The sequence below is a fragment of the Malus domestica genome, chromosome 15 (genome assembly GCF_042453785.1).
Source record: "Malus domestica chromosome 15, GDT2T_hap1".
Taxonomy (NCBI): domain Eukaryota; kingdom Viridiplantae; phylum Streptophyta; class Magnoliopsida; order Rosales; family Rosaceae; genus Malus; species Malus domestica.
In genome coordinates, this window is record NC_091675.1 from 55,725,408 (window position 1) to 55,740,355 (window position 14,948).

Sequence of the window (14,948 nt, forward strand, 5' to 3'; positions counted from 1 at the left end):
TTGATTGATTTTAAGCCATTTGATTCGGGTCTTTAAATCAAAATAGCACCACCCACTATTTTTGGCAAATTCCATATCCCTCAAAGGAATTCGAGAGTTTTGGATGAAACTCCTAGTAGGTTATGGGAGGCTCACTATTACCAAGCCCACCTCAGAAGAACTCCATATTGGCTAGCAACAATAATAATGAGAGAGTACGCTTACTCATTTGCAACTAATGCAAGTACCCATCTCGTTTGGCCTCTAGAGAATGATGCCTCAGAAGAACTCCATATTGGCACCATTGCACTTAGTTAAGTCATTCCCACCATGCTAGTTCAAGTAGGGGTTCAAGAATGACCTCAGAAGAACTCCATATTGGCCACACTTGTTGCCTACCTTTCACTTCATCATATGTGTATAGGCTTCTCCTGAATGTAAGCACATACTTTGCAACCCCAGAATTGGACGAATACGGTGTATGAGTTACACACGATTGAAGCCTACCACGGTGGAAGGCCACGAAAGAGTGTTCAAAGCACTCTCACGCTTATCAACTTAATTGGTTTGGTTGAGGGTTTTAGGTCTCATCACATATATACATTTTAATCTCTATTAAAACAATTTTGGTCCTATTACAACTATTGTTCCATCTCATTGTTTTAGTTGTATATAATACTCCCACTATGCTTATAAAACGATTTTTAAAGCAAGAGTATATGATACTACTAACTTAAACTTTGCATTCATTTGATGGACTATATAGTTGCCTTAGGGCCTTAGGATGATTATGAACCTTTGTTTAGATTCAACACGAGCCTTGTGTTGAATCTCGGTCTAGGAATGGTGATTGATTTTAGTTACGCGTTTAATCACATTAAGGCGTGTTGTCTTATGGGCGTTGGACCCAACTACTTCATTTTCATGCATATCATATAAAGCAAGAAAGAAGTACTTCAAAGTAAAGATGAGCTTATGCTCATTACAACATTTGCATATAACAAATTACTTTAAAGTAAAGAAGAGCTTAAGCCCTTTTACAACATTTGATCAAATCAAATTACAACCAAAATCTAATCTACACATTCCCATGGTTCAAACAAATTTGAAATGGCCTTTCACATAGCTCAATTATATTAGGCTTAGGTTCATAATCACCCTTTAATTAATTAACACTTTAACTAATTAATTGAATGCAACATTTTCATTTGGTTTTTGTATCCATAAAATTGATTTAAATGGAGCTAAACAAAATGAAAATCCAATTCTCATTTAAAGAGACAAAACAATTTTGTTCTCATCCTATTTGGGCCATCATGCAATTAACCTCAACTTTTGGGCCATATTGCAAATACAAAAACTTTTGGGGTCACTTTGTATAATACACAAAAGTCACAACTTCATGTAAATACAACTAGAACCCAAACTTTTAATAATGCAAAAACTTCATTAAAGGAACAAAACAATTTGTCCTTTAGCGTTTTTGGACCTAAACGTAAAAACGTAAACTTTTGGGCCAAAGTGCAAATACACAAAAGTATCAAAACTTTATGTAATTGCATAAAAGCCCCAAAAGTACTCCCTTTGAGGGAGTGGCCGGTTTTAGGGGAAGATAAGGTGGGTGTGTGTGTTGATTTGTGAGTTTTGTCAAAGTCAATCATGCAAGTGTATGTAAGATAAGTTTTTGAAATAATTCAATCACAATTATTTCAATCATCATTTATACAAATATCTAACACTTTAAATACATAATAAATCATTTAAAAACATATCACATATACTTTATGAAATAAATCAAAACTTTGAATCAAAACACCAAACCTTTTTGTTCTTGGCAAGAACATCAAGAACAATGAAGAACATCCATGAAAAACTCAAATTTTTCCATGAACCTTTTTCACCCAAAAACATTCCAAAACCATTCTTACTTAAGGGAAATAACATCTAACCAAACTAGGGTACTTAGGGGTTCCAAAGAACACATTAAAACACTTTTAACAAGTCAAACAAGAACCCAAAAATTCACCCTTTGGATTTGGCCGAATTTTCCCAAAAGCATGGCACCAAATTTTAGCTCCAATATTCATGCTCATATGAACAACATCTACAACATTTGAGATGGCAAATTTTCCAACAAAATTTACATTCAAAGAAGCAAGAATAAAGCTTGTAACAATTACAACTTTTAAATCACAAACTTATGAACTACAAAACCCAAAAGGATTCACCAACTACTAGACCTAGGCTCTGATACCACTTGAAGGAATTATTTTGTGAAAACATGTTCATTTGAGCAACATCCTATAGCATGCAATTAACAATTAAAGGCGGAATCATGCTTACATGCACTCAAATACAAAACATTACCCATGAAATTCAAAGCCTAGTAGATTGGTGAACCAATAATCAACTCAAAACAGAAGTGAGTTGAAATTAATACCTTTGTAGATTCCTCTTTGCATAAGCAAAGGCTAATCACCCAAAGAGATAGGGGCCTTCATTCCTTGCTTCTTAGATCCATGGATTTGGATGGAAGAATAGGTTCTCCAAGTTCCCAAAATTGAGAACCTCTAATTCTCGACACCAAGGTTAGATTGAAGAAGAAATGAGTGACCTTGGAGTAGTAGGATTGCTAGATGTACCCTCCAAGGTGTTGGCCTCTTTAGAGAGAAAATGGAGAGACAATTCTCACCATTTTTCCCCCAAAATAATGTTGGAAATGTGCCCTAAAGCCAATCATGTGATGATACTTTACGGACATTTCACATGTTAAACTAATCTAGTTTTACATATAAAGGGCATAGATTATTGTTTGAGCCGTCTCATATAAATGTTATATGCTTAAACGATAAAGTCCAAGGAATATGTGATTGGGAGAATGTAATCTAATGAAGTTAGATTCATGAGACCATTCTTTCGTAGACACATCCTAAACGTTCCTGATCATAGGATTGCCAATTGGGCGTTGACAGTCCGTTAAGATCAGTACGTACTATGTCTTCTCTCAGGGAGAGTGATTAGTCTCGAGTCATTGGTGTGTGTGACATCAAGACAAGTACGGTAGGTGCTCAATAGAGAATGAGTTCATTGAACGCGATCAACGAAGGGTTCTCATATTCCATGTCACATGAGAACTCATGGTTGGGATAATGCAAATTAGTCCTTTGACCTGAGGCATCATAGTTGTCTTGTGGTTAAGACCTTGATCTTTGATTATGTCAAAGTCACTCCATCAGGTGGGTGTCCACGGCATCGTTGGGGTCAAGTGACTTAGCTATGGAGACAAATGAATGCGCAACAAGGGATCTCTAACCTTCAAACCGTTAGAGATCCCTTGTTGCGCATTCACTTGTCTCCATAGCTAAGTCACTTGACCCCAACGATGCCGTGGACACCCTCCTGATGGAGTGACTTTGACATAATCAAAGATCAAGGTCTTAACCACAAGACAACTATGATGCCTCATGTCAAAGGACTACTTTGCATTATCCCAACCATGAGTTCTCATGTGACATGGAATATGAGAACTCTTCGTTGATCGCGTTCAGTGAACTCATTCTCTATTGAGCACCTACCGTACTTGTCTTGATGTCACACACACCAATGACTCGAGACTAATCACTCTCCCTGAGAGAAGACATAGTACGTACTGATCTTAACGGACTGTCAACGCCCAATTGGCAATCCTATGATCAGGAACGTTTAGGATGTGTCTACGAAAAAATGGTCTCATGAATCTAACTTCATTAGATTACATTCTCCCAATCACATATTCCTTGGACTTTATCGTTTAAGCATATAACATTTATATGAGACGGCTCAAACAATAATCTTTGCCCTTTATATGTTAAACTGGATTAGTTTAACATGTGAAATGTCCGTAAAATATCATCACATGATTGGCTTTAGGGCACATTTCCAACAGACACGTGTCGCGTTATGATTGGCTTCTGATGTCGACACGTGTCGCGCTGTGATTGGCCTCTTGGTTGGAGGGAAACTCTTCTGGGTCATTGACGGTATAACGTTGACGGTGTTTAGTAGTTTCAGGATTGGTCAAGTATGGTACAAACAGTGCTCCCCTAAGTTCCCGAGTGAGGGAAGCTCCTTAGTTAGGGACTTGCAAGATCCAAGCTATTGAGTAATCACGAAACTTCTAAGTACCGAAGTGTGGTATCATTTTCACTTGCCTTATCTGTCTCATATGTAGATGTGGTATCTTCTCTGGAAGCATAAGATGTTGAAGATGAGTACTCAAGTGCAATGCCAAGTAAGTAATCAGGTAAGGGGTTCCAGGCAGTGGGTTCCTGACTGGAAGCTTGATTCTAAGTGCTGACTGATTGCTCTCTTTCTCATTGTCTTGCATGTAAGAACAAGGCCAAAGGAAAAGATGGGGAAAAAGTATGATATGGGATACTCTTGCTTTTAACCCTGATGATATGAGATACTCTTGCTCTGGTGTGGCTTGTTTGCAGAGGTATTATCCGGAGGAAAAGAAGCTGAGTATTTCCAGAGACTTTGCTGAGAGTGCCCTCTCGGATGTTAAGAAAAGTTGAGCATTTTTTTTATTTGCAGGTTTGCTTGGCTGTGGAGGATGGAGGTCGACATATATAGGAGTCTCCCTAACAACAAGTAGCAATGCTATTCCTTTACCCTTCTTGGTCATAGCAATGTAGTGGGAGCTGCAAGCTTCACGTGTTTTAACTTTGTCAGAGCACTTTGAAAAAGTGGTCTGTGGTATCTGGAAAACTGATGTTGTGTGTGAAGATTGCAAATAAGCTTTATCCAAGGAAATCTAGCTCTCGAAGTTCGGAGAGCGGTGCCTATTCGGTTTTTAAACAAGCAATCCTGTCTGGGAGTCTGGCTCTCAAGATTCATAGAGCAGCGTCTCTTTAATTTTTGAGAAAGTAATCATGTTGGGAGTCTGGCTCTCGAGATTCGGAGGGAGGTGCCTCTTTGATTTTTGAGCACGTAATCCTATTGGAAGTCTGGCTCTCGAGATTCGGAGAGCGGTGCCTCTTCGATTTTTGAGAAAGCAATCCTGTTGGGAGTCTGACTCTTGAGATTCGAAGAGTAGTGTCTCTTCGATTTTTGAGAAAGTAATCCTGTTGAGAGTCTAGCTCTCGAGATTCAGAGGGCGGTGGCTCTTCGATTTTTGAGCAAGCAATCTTGTTGGGAGTGTTTTCTCGAATGTGAGTAAAGGTTAGGCATTTTTGCCAGTCTGCCTTGCCACGGAGTACGGAGGTTGACACACATTGGGATTTTCTAGTTATCAAGCAGTGGTGCTATTCCTTTGCCCTTGTGGGTAATAGTAGGGTAGCTGGACCTTCAAAAAATATGTGTCTAAAATTTATCAGAGATCTTTGGCAAAGTTATATGTGGTACCTGAGGAGCTGATGTTGTGTGTGGAAAGTGGTGCCTCTTCGGAATCTGGAGAGTGGTGCCTCTTCGATTTTTAAACCAACGACCATGTTACCCTTTTTTTTATAAGGGCACTAGTGGTGTGCAAGAAGTACATTAAGAGAGTTATTGCTTGTAGGAATTTTCCCTTTACTTTAGAGATTTATTGCACTTATTTCTCCTTTATCATTTCTGAGAATGTCTGGCCTATCTGACCGTCGTTTTGACTTGAACTTTGGCGAAGAGGCAGCCATGCCTTCTCAAGATAACATATGGCGCCCATCCTTCTTATCCCTTACTAGTCCTCTTACTGTTGGGGACTTTATGATGAAGAATGATATGACCGTTGCGGTGGTGGCCAGGAACCTTCTCACTCCCAAAGATAACAGACTACTTTCCAAACGGTCTGATGAGTTGGCTGCTAAGGATTCTCTGGCTCTCAGTGTTCAGTGTGCAAGTTCTATGTCTAATATGGCCAACGCCTATTTGCTCGAACCCGCCAAGTTAAATCATTGGCGGCTGAAGTGATAAGTCTCAAACAAGAGATCAGAGGGCTCGAGTATGAGAATAAACAGTTGCACAGGCTCACACATGACTATGCTACAAACATGAAGAGGAAGCTTGACCAGCTGCAGGAATCTGATGGTTAGATTTTGCTTGATCATCAGAGGTTTGTAGGTTTGTTCCAAAGGCATTTATTGCATTCGTCTTCTGGGGATGTACCACGTAATGAAGCTCCGAATGATCAACCTTCGGTGCTTCCTCCTTCTGGGGTTCTGCCCAGTACTGATGCTCTGAATGATCACCCTCCGGTGCGTACTCTTTCTGGTGCTCTACCGACTGCTGAGACTTCTCATGAGCAACCTTTGTGAAGGCTCCCTCTTGTTTGTTTATTTTGATTCATGTATATGTACATATTTGTAACTTATCGGAGATATCAATAAACAAGCTTTGCTTCATTTCAACGTATTGTGTTAAATACACCAAGGCCTTCTTCACTAAGTTCTTTTAGTTTTTTTCTTTTGTTGAAGCTTGTATGTTAAACCTTTGAGAGTGAAGCATGTGTGTTGAGGTAGTGCTCCCTTAATTTCCCGAGTGAGGAAAACTTCTCGTTTGGAGACTTGAAAAATCCAAGTCACTGAGTGGTCGTGAGACTTCTGAGTATCAAGGTGCAGTAGCATATGGTAGGTGTCCCCCAAGTCTCCGGTCGAGGGAGTTGACGAATGAGGCATTTCCTTTCTAAGTGGTAGCCCAAAACTCCTCCTTCATATATATTTGTTATGAAAGTTGTTAGGCCCAAAGAAGAGGAGGCCTAGGCAATTTATTTTTTTTTCGAATTTTCGAATTTTCGAATATTTTTTTTTTGAATTTTTGAATTTTCGAATTTTTGAATTTTTGAATTTTCGAATTTCCAAAAATATATATGTATATATTTTAAGCTTTGTCGGTAAAGCTTTGGTGTTGAAACCGTGAATTGATTTTGCTTCACACTATCTTGATCAAGATAGTGTGAAGCTTTTGTGTGTCAAGCTTTTGTGGGTCAAGCTTTTGTAGGTGAAGCTTTTATGGGTCAAGCTTTTGTGGGTGAAGCTTTTGTGGGTGAAGCTTTTGTGTTGAAGCTTTTGTGGGTGAAGCTTTTGTATTGAAGCTTTTGTAGGTGAAGCTTTGGAGTTGAAGCTTTTGTTGGGTACCATGAATTGATTTTTCTTCACACTATCTTGATCAAGATAGTGTGAAGTTTTTGAGAATTTGTAGTTGTCCTCCATTGATGAAGCTTTTGTTGGTGAAGCTTTTATGGGTGAAGCTTTTGTTGGGTACCATGAATTGATTTTGGTTCACACTATCTTGATCAAGATAGTGTGAAGCTTTTGAGATTTTGTAGTTGTCCTCCATTGATGAAGCTTTGTTGAATTTCCTTTTTTTTTTTTTTTTTTTTTTTTTTTTGGGAAACTAGAAATTTGAAAATGTGGGAAGGACAACATATACAAATTTTTCTTTCACACTGTTGAGCAAGAGATTGTGATGCAAGCCACACTTTGTAGTAGTCGAAGGTTTGGATGAACCATATAAATTGAATTTGCTTCGAAGGTTAGAGAATTGTAGTTGCCCTCCATTGCTTCGAAGCTTTTGTTGGCACCATAAATTGGTTTTGCTTCACACTGTCTTGATCAAGAATGTGTGAAGCTTTTAAGAATTGTGGTTGAACTCCTTTGATGAAGCTTTTGTTGGCACCATAAATTGGTTTGCTTCACACTGTCTTCATCAAGAGTGTGTGAAGCTTTTGAGAATTGTGGTTGCCCTCCATTGATGAAGCTCTTGTTGGCACCATAAATTCATTTTGCTTCACATTGTCTTGATCAAGAGTGTGTGAAGCTTTTGAGAATTGTGGTTGAACTCCTTTGATGAAGCTCTTGTTGGCACCATAAATTGGTTTTGCTTCACACTGTCTTGATCAAGAGTGTGTGAAGCTTTTGAGAATTGTGGTTGCCCTCCATTGATGAAGCTCTTGTTGGCACTATAAATTGATTTTGCTTCACACTGTCTTGATCAAGAGTGTGTGAAGCTTTTGAGAATTGTGGTTGAACTCCTTTGATGAAGCTCTTGTTGGCACAATAAATTGGTTTTGCTCCACACTGTCTTGATCAAAAGTGTGTGAAGCTTTTAAGAATTGTGGTTGAACTCCCTTGATGAAGCTTTTGTTGGCACCATAAATTGGTTTTGCTTCACACTGTCTTGATCAAGAGTGTATGAAGCTTTTGAGAATTGTGGTTGCCCTCCATTGATGAACCTCTTGTTGGCACCATAAATTGGTTTCACTTGACACTGTCTTGATCAAGAGTGTGTGAAGCTTTTGAGAATTATGGTTGAACTACTTTGATGAAGCTCTTGTTGGCACTATAAATTGGTTTTGCTTCACACTGTCCTGATCAAGAGTGTGTGAAGCTTTCTACGAGTTGTAGTGTTTGCATTGTTATATAGGAGAAATGTTTAAAGCAGATGCAAAAGGGCTGAATAGCTTGATCTTCGTATGCCATGCACTGAAGTTGTTGTTGGCTTGCAATAAGACTTTGTTGGTGACTATAACTCTTGTTGGGCATAATTGCTCCCCTAGTTCAATTGTCAAGCTTGAGGGTTTTTAATTATTTGTGAATGCTAGGAGTTCATATGTACAAGTTGTACAACTCGTCTTCTGGTAGGTGGAATGAATGGTGAGTTGCTTTCATCACTTGGTTGATGGTACGAAGGTGAGTTCCTTCATCACCTTTCATCACATTTTATAACCTGGTTGGTGGCACAAGGATGAGTTCCTTCTTCCCCTGGTTGGTGGCATGAATGGCAAGTTGCTAAATGATATTAGAGTATGGGTTGTACATTTCATCACCTGGTTGGTGGCATGAAGATGAGTTCCTTCTTCACCTGGCTGGTGGCATGAGTGGCAAGTTGCCAAATGATATTAGAGTATGGGTCGTACATTTCATCACCTGGTTGGTGGCATGAAGTAGAGTACGGGTTGTACATTTCATCACCTAGTTGGTGGCGTGAATGGCAAGTTGCCAAATGATATTAGAGTACGGGTTGTACATTTCATCACCTGGTTGGTGGCATGAAGGAGAGCACGGGTTGTACATTTCATCACCTGGTTGGTGGCATGGAGATGAGTTCCTTCTTCACCTGGTTGGTGGCATGAGTGGCAAGTTGCCAAATGATATTAGAGTACGGGTTGTACATTTCATCACCTAGTTGGTGGCATGAAGGAGAGTACGGGTTGTACATTTCATCACCTGGTTGGTGGCATGAAGATGAGTTCCTTCTTCACCTGGTTGGTGGCATGAGTGGCGAGTTGCCAAATGATATTAGAGTACGGGTTGTACATTTCATCACTTGGTTGGTGGCATGAAGGAGAGTACGGGTTGTACATTTCATCACCTGGTTGGTGGCATAAAGATGAGTTCTTTCTTCACATTTCATCCCCTTGTTGGTGAGAATAAAGGCAAGGTGTCTAGGCATATTGTAGCAAGTGTCGAATGACACAAAGTATGTTGAACCTTTTCAAAGCACAGTTGGCTTATGTATGAATGTGTTGGAATGTATGATTGAACGAATATACTATGAAGCTGTTCATTTATTTGTATAGTCTTGTTGACATATACTTAGACTTTGTTTCATGTTGGAAGCATTCATGTTGAAGCGTTGAACCCGAGTGTTTCATTGCGAGGAATGTAAGAGGATTAGGACCAAGTTGTCTAAATCACCTCTTTATTGAATTCATGCCAAATAGTCTTTGTTACATAGGATGTCGAACGGTTGAAGCTTAACACTTGTACAATGTGAGTTTACTTGTAATAGTACTTCAAGTGATCAGCGTTTCATGGATGGCAAGGGTCTTACCATCGGAGCTTCTAAGCTTGTAGGAGCCAGGGCGACTGATGCCAACAACTTCAAACGGTCCATCCCAGTTTGGACTAAGTGTTCCTTCACTCGGAACTCTGTCGCAGAGTAATCTTTTCTTCAATACCCAATCCCCCACTTTGGAATAACGAGGTTTGACCCTTGAGTCATAGTAGTTGGAGATGCGCTGCTTGTAGGCGACATTCCTCAAGTGAGCCTGGTTTTTATGTTCCTCGACTAGATCTAAGTTGAGGGTAAGTTGTTTTTCATTTTCGCTTTGCACGTAGTTCTAGACTCGGTACGTTGCTTGCTCAAGCTCAAATAGGACAACTGCCTTTGTACCAAAAGCAAGCGAGAATGGGGTTTCTCCTATTGATGCCCGACACGAAGTGCGATATGACCAAAGAACTTGGGGCACAAATTTTGGCCAATAACCTTTAGCCTTGTCCAATCTGGTTTTTAAAGTTTGCTTGATTATTTTGTTGACAGCTTCAACTTGTCCATTAGACTAGGGATGAGCTGGGGAGGCAAAACATAAGTTGATGTTGAACTTAGAGTAGAACATTCTGAACTTATTATTGTCAAACTGTCGCCTATTGTCGGTGACTATCGCATTGGGAATGCCGAATCTGGAAACGATGTTTTTCCAAACAAAGTCTTCTATTTTTGCCTCAGTAATGGTTGCCAAGGGTTCTACTTCGGCCCACTTTGTGAAGTAGTCAACTGCAATGATTGCATAGCGAACTTTGCCCTTCCCTGCAGGCATTGGGCCGATCAAATCAAGTCCCCATTAGGCGAAGGGCCAAGGGCTGATCATAGGAGTGAGCGGCTCGGGAGGGGAGTGAGGAATAGTTACGTAGCGTTGACACTTATCACATGAGCGGGATATTCTGATGGCATCTTGGTGGAGTGTTGGCCAGTAATATCCTTGGTGAAAAGCCTTGTGTTCTAGGGATCGAGATCCAGCTTGATCTCCGCAGACTTCTTCATGTATTTCTTGAAGGACAGTTTCCGCCTCTGCGGGTGTAAGCCATCTTAGGTATGGTAGGTTAAAATCCCGCTTGTAAAGTTGGTCATTAATGATCAAGTAACGGGTAGCCTTGCCTCGAATTTGCTTAGCTTAGACTTTGTCATTTGGAAGGGTGCCATGAGTAAGGAATCTATAAATCAGGGTAATCCAATTATCCCCCTATTGTAAGTTGCACACTTCTGCAGCCATGGTGCTTGGTGCTGCCAACAATTCGACCTGAAATTTTCTCCCAATCTTGTCTTCCACCGCTGAAGCGAGGGGAGCCAAAGCATCTGCATGACTGTTTGCCGCTCTAGGAATTTGGGTGATCTGGTAGTGGAAGTGCTTGAGCAACAATTGTGTTTGTGCCAGATATGCTGCTATGGAGCTATCCTTAGCGTCAAAGTTGTTGGTGACCTGGTTAACCACCAATTAGGAGTCACTGAAGATATCAATTCGTTTAACCGCAAGGTGTTTGGCCAAACGTAAGCCTGCTATGAGGGTTTCATATTCGGCCTCATTGTTCAACACCTTGAATTTGAAACGAAGAGCATACTTCAATGCCACTTTGTCAGGGGTCGTAAGGACTAGTCCTACTCCACAACCCTGTTTGTTGGACGAGCCATCAACATATAGGCTCCATGCTAGGGCTATTGGTTATATTTTCTGAGCTTCCGACGGTAATGAAACCACTTTTTTAGGAGTAGAAACAATGTCAAAAGGATATGTGAAGTCGGCGATGAAGTCTGCCACTGCTTGGCCTTTATCAGCTGGCTTTGGTTGGTAGGAGATGTCAAACTCACCCAATGCTATCGCCCATTTGATCATTCACCCAGAAGTGTCAGAAGTTTGGAGTATCTGTCAAAGAGGATGATTGGTAAGCACGATGATGGAGTGTGCTTGGAAGTAAGGGCGAAGTTTTCGAGCAAACATGACCAATGCTAGAGCCAATTTCTCAATGTTGGAGTATCGTGTCTCCGCATCTTGTAAGGTCTTACTAGCGTAGTAGACAAGCCGTTCGACATTACCATCCTTTCGAATGAGAACGGAGCTTACTGCTGAAGCTGATACCGACAGATAGATAATGAGAGTGTCAATAACCTCAGGTTAGGAGAGCAGAGGGGCTTTACTCATGTAGTCAACATCAAAACCCAAAAAATCATCCACAACATAGAAGAATGGGAAGTAAGAAACTGAGATGGTTTTTCATTGTGATGGCCTCACTGGTCGTGGCAACAATGGCAACAATTCTCCATTGATGAGAAAGGGTGTGCAGACCAGATGGCATCCCATCCACGGCGTCCATTCTTGCCTTCAACCTGGTAGCATCCTTGCAAAAACAGGCTCCTTAAACGCAAAAAACCTGTTGTCATCTCAACTTTCCAGCGAGTCCAGGCTCCTCAGACATAAAACCCCACAAAACAGTGAAGTTATGGCCGAGATCAGCTTTTTGCAGTGATCGTCCTCAGTCAAATCCCGATATCATCTATCTCTCTCTTCCTATTTCAGCGACGTCAAAGCTAGCCTCAGGCAACTCCACTAGCAGCAACAATCACCGCCGTCGCCGGAATAGAGAAAACCCACTTCCTCTGCAACTCCACCAATCGCCGACCTCTCTACGAATTAGGGTTTCTCTTCATCTTCGGCAAACATGGCGGATGTGGAGGCTGATGTTGCGGGGGCAAGAATACCAAAGAAGAGGGCGTTCAAGAAGTTCAGATTTAGAGGCGTCAATTTGGATGCGCTTGTTGACATGTCGATTGATGAGCTTGTTAAGCTCTTTCCTGCTATAGGGCTCGCAGAATGTTCCAGAGAGGTTTGAATAGAAAGCCAATGGCTTTGATCAAGAAGCTGCCCAAAGCGCCTTATATTTTGTTATGACATCGGAATTTCAGCTTGTTTCCGCAACAATTGCATGCGCACTTTATTTACGTTATTTACATTATTTACATGTTTTACAGCTGGAGTACACCAGCTTGTGTTCAAACAGCATAAAAAGAAAAAAAGGAGGCATATATACGAAAGTTGCTAAATGGTGAGGCAGATCTTGTCAGCAAGGTTGAAAGAAATATTCCCAAGGATGACCCAAGAAACCTAGCTATGATAGCTGATAATTGCCTGCGCACTTCCTCAACCAATACGGAAAGCGTTGTTTGCCATTTACCAAAAGAGAAAAGAGAAAGCAAAAGCAGAAAGCAAAAGAGAAAGCAAAAGCAAGGAATAAACACCCCACCAAAATGATGTAATTTATTTTTATTATCTTTCGGAGACATCTGTATAAACCCAATCAGAGGGTAATATGTATAAACCCCATCATAGGGTAATTTAAAAAAAAATGAAAAAACCCAAAATAAATGCGCTGGAATGTTGTGTAGAGGGCGAAGGCCCATAAGCCCAAAATAGCTCCAACCAGGCGATCAAAAATACGCATGGTACTTCCAAAATTATTCGGCAACCCGCTGCTATTATCACCAACCAAGTGACCAAAAGTACGCCCAATACTCCAAAAATTATTCGGCAACCTGCCGCTATTACCACCAACCAGGTGATGAAATGTACAACCCGTACTCTAATATCATTTGGCAACTAGCCATTGATGCCACCAACCAGGTAATGAAATGTACAACCCGTACTCTCCTTTATGCCACCAACCAAGTGACCAAAAGTACGCCCAGTACTTCATATTATACATAAGCATTACTCATGTCAATCATACATAAAAATTCATGAGCATCACTCATATCAATCATACATAAACATTCATGAGCATCACTCATGTCAACGTCCATGAGCATCACTCATGTCAATTAAACATTCATGAGCATCACTCATGTCAATCAGCTTCAAAAGCTTCATTTACAAAAGCTTTAGCTTCAAAAGCTTCATTTACAGAGCTACAGCTTCAAAGCTTCACTTACAAAGCTTCAGTGAAGGGTATACAAATACAGCCTCCGAACAACCGCCACTTCGGCCCATACATGGATTCAATTTGAAGTCTCCAGCCAACAGACTCTATTGACTGAAGACTTGGGGGACTACATTATGTACCATATATTAGGCCTCAACTGGGCCTCATGAAAAATACTTGGGGGACTCTAGCCCATCATTCATGTATTGAGGAATGAGCCCTTATTCTATAAAAGGGACTCCCTCACCACCATTAGAGAGCATTAACTCTAGCCCGTATTTATGTATTGAGGAGCGAGCCCTTATTCTATAAAAGGGACTCCCTCACCATCATTAGAGAACATCGCCGCCTACTGAGCAACCGCCTCACCGCGAGCATCAAATCTAGCACATATTTATGTATTGAAGAGCAATCCCTTATTATATAAAAGGGACTCCCTCACCTTCAACGCCACAAGCCGAGCCAACCAAGGCAACATAAGCCACGAGCCGAGCAGCCTCGCAGCATGTGCTACTTCTAGTTGAGCATCATTTCAAATTGAGCACCGCCTCATATCGAACATCAGTTCAAAACAACATCTAGTTACTTCGGTCCACACATGGACTGAATTTCAAGTCTCCAGCCAAAAGACTCTCTTGACTGAAGACTTGGGGGACTACTGTTTATACCATATTTAGGGCCTCGTATTTAGATCTCGTACAAATACTCGAGAGACTTAAATGTAATTATGTGATAAAGGAATGGGCAAATATGTAATAAGTGAGGAGTCCTTATTCTATAAAAGGATCCCTCACCCTCATAATTAAGGGAGGCCATTTCCTAAGCCTCTCTTATCTAGGGCAAAGCTCTCACACTCTCTCCCTCACAAATACTCTCAGAGAAATACAATCAATGTGGACGTAGCCCAAACCTTGGGGTGAACCACGATACATCCTGTGTTATTTACATTACATGCAGATTCACGGTTGGATTTACGTTGTTCCAAGACCTTCGGTTTTGTGCATCAACAGAGCCAAAAATAATCAAGAAGAATATGAAGGCGACATGTGGATTCTAGGGTGAAAAGCACAAAATTACCCTCGAGGAACATCAAAATTCCTACGCGTGAGCAGCAGACAATCATCCCACAATCAAGTCAAAAGTGCCAAAAATAGGTATTTATTTATAACCTATTTCATCCATCCTCATCAAATCTTCACCACAAGGTAACCCCTAAATCATTCTTGTTTTATTATATTAATTAGCTAATTAATTGATTAATTA

At 40.7% G+C, this 14,948-nt stretch overlaps 1 pseudogene; it reads left to right on the forward strand.

Moving 5' to 3' along the window:
* The first annotated feature begins 12,428 nt into the window (after positions 1 to 12,428).
* LOC139192016 (small ribosomal subunit protein uS19x-like) lies at positions 12,429 to 12,658 on the forward strand (annotated as a pseudogene).
* The last annotated feature ends 2,290 nt before the right edge of the window (positions 12,659 to 14,948 follow it).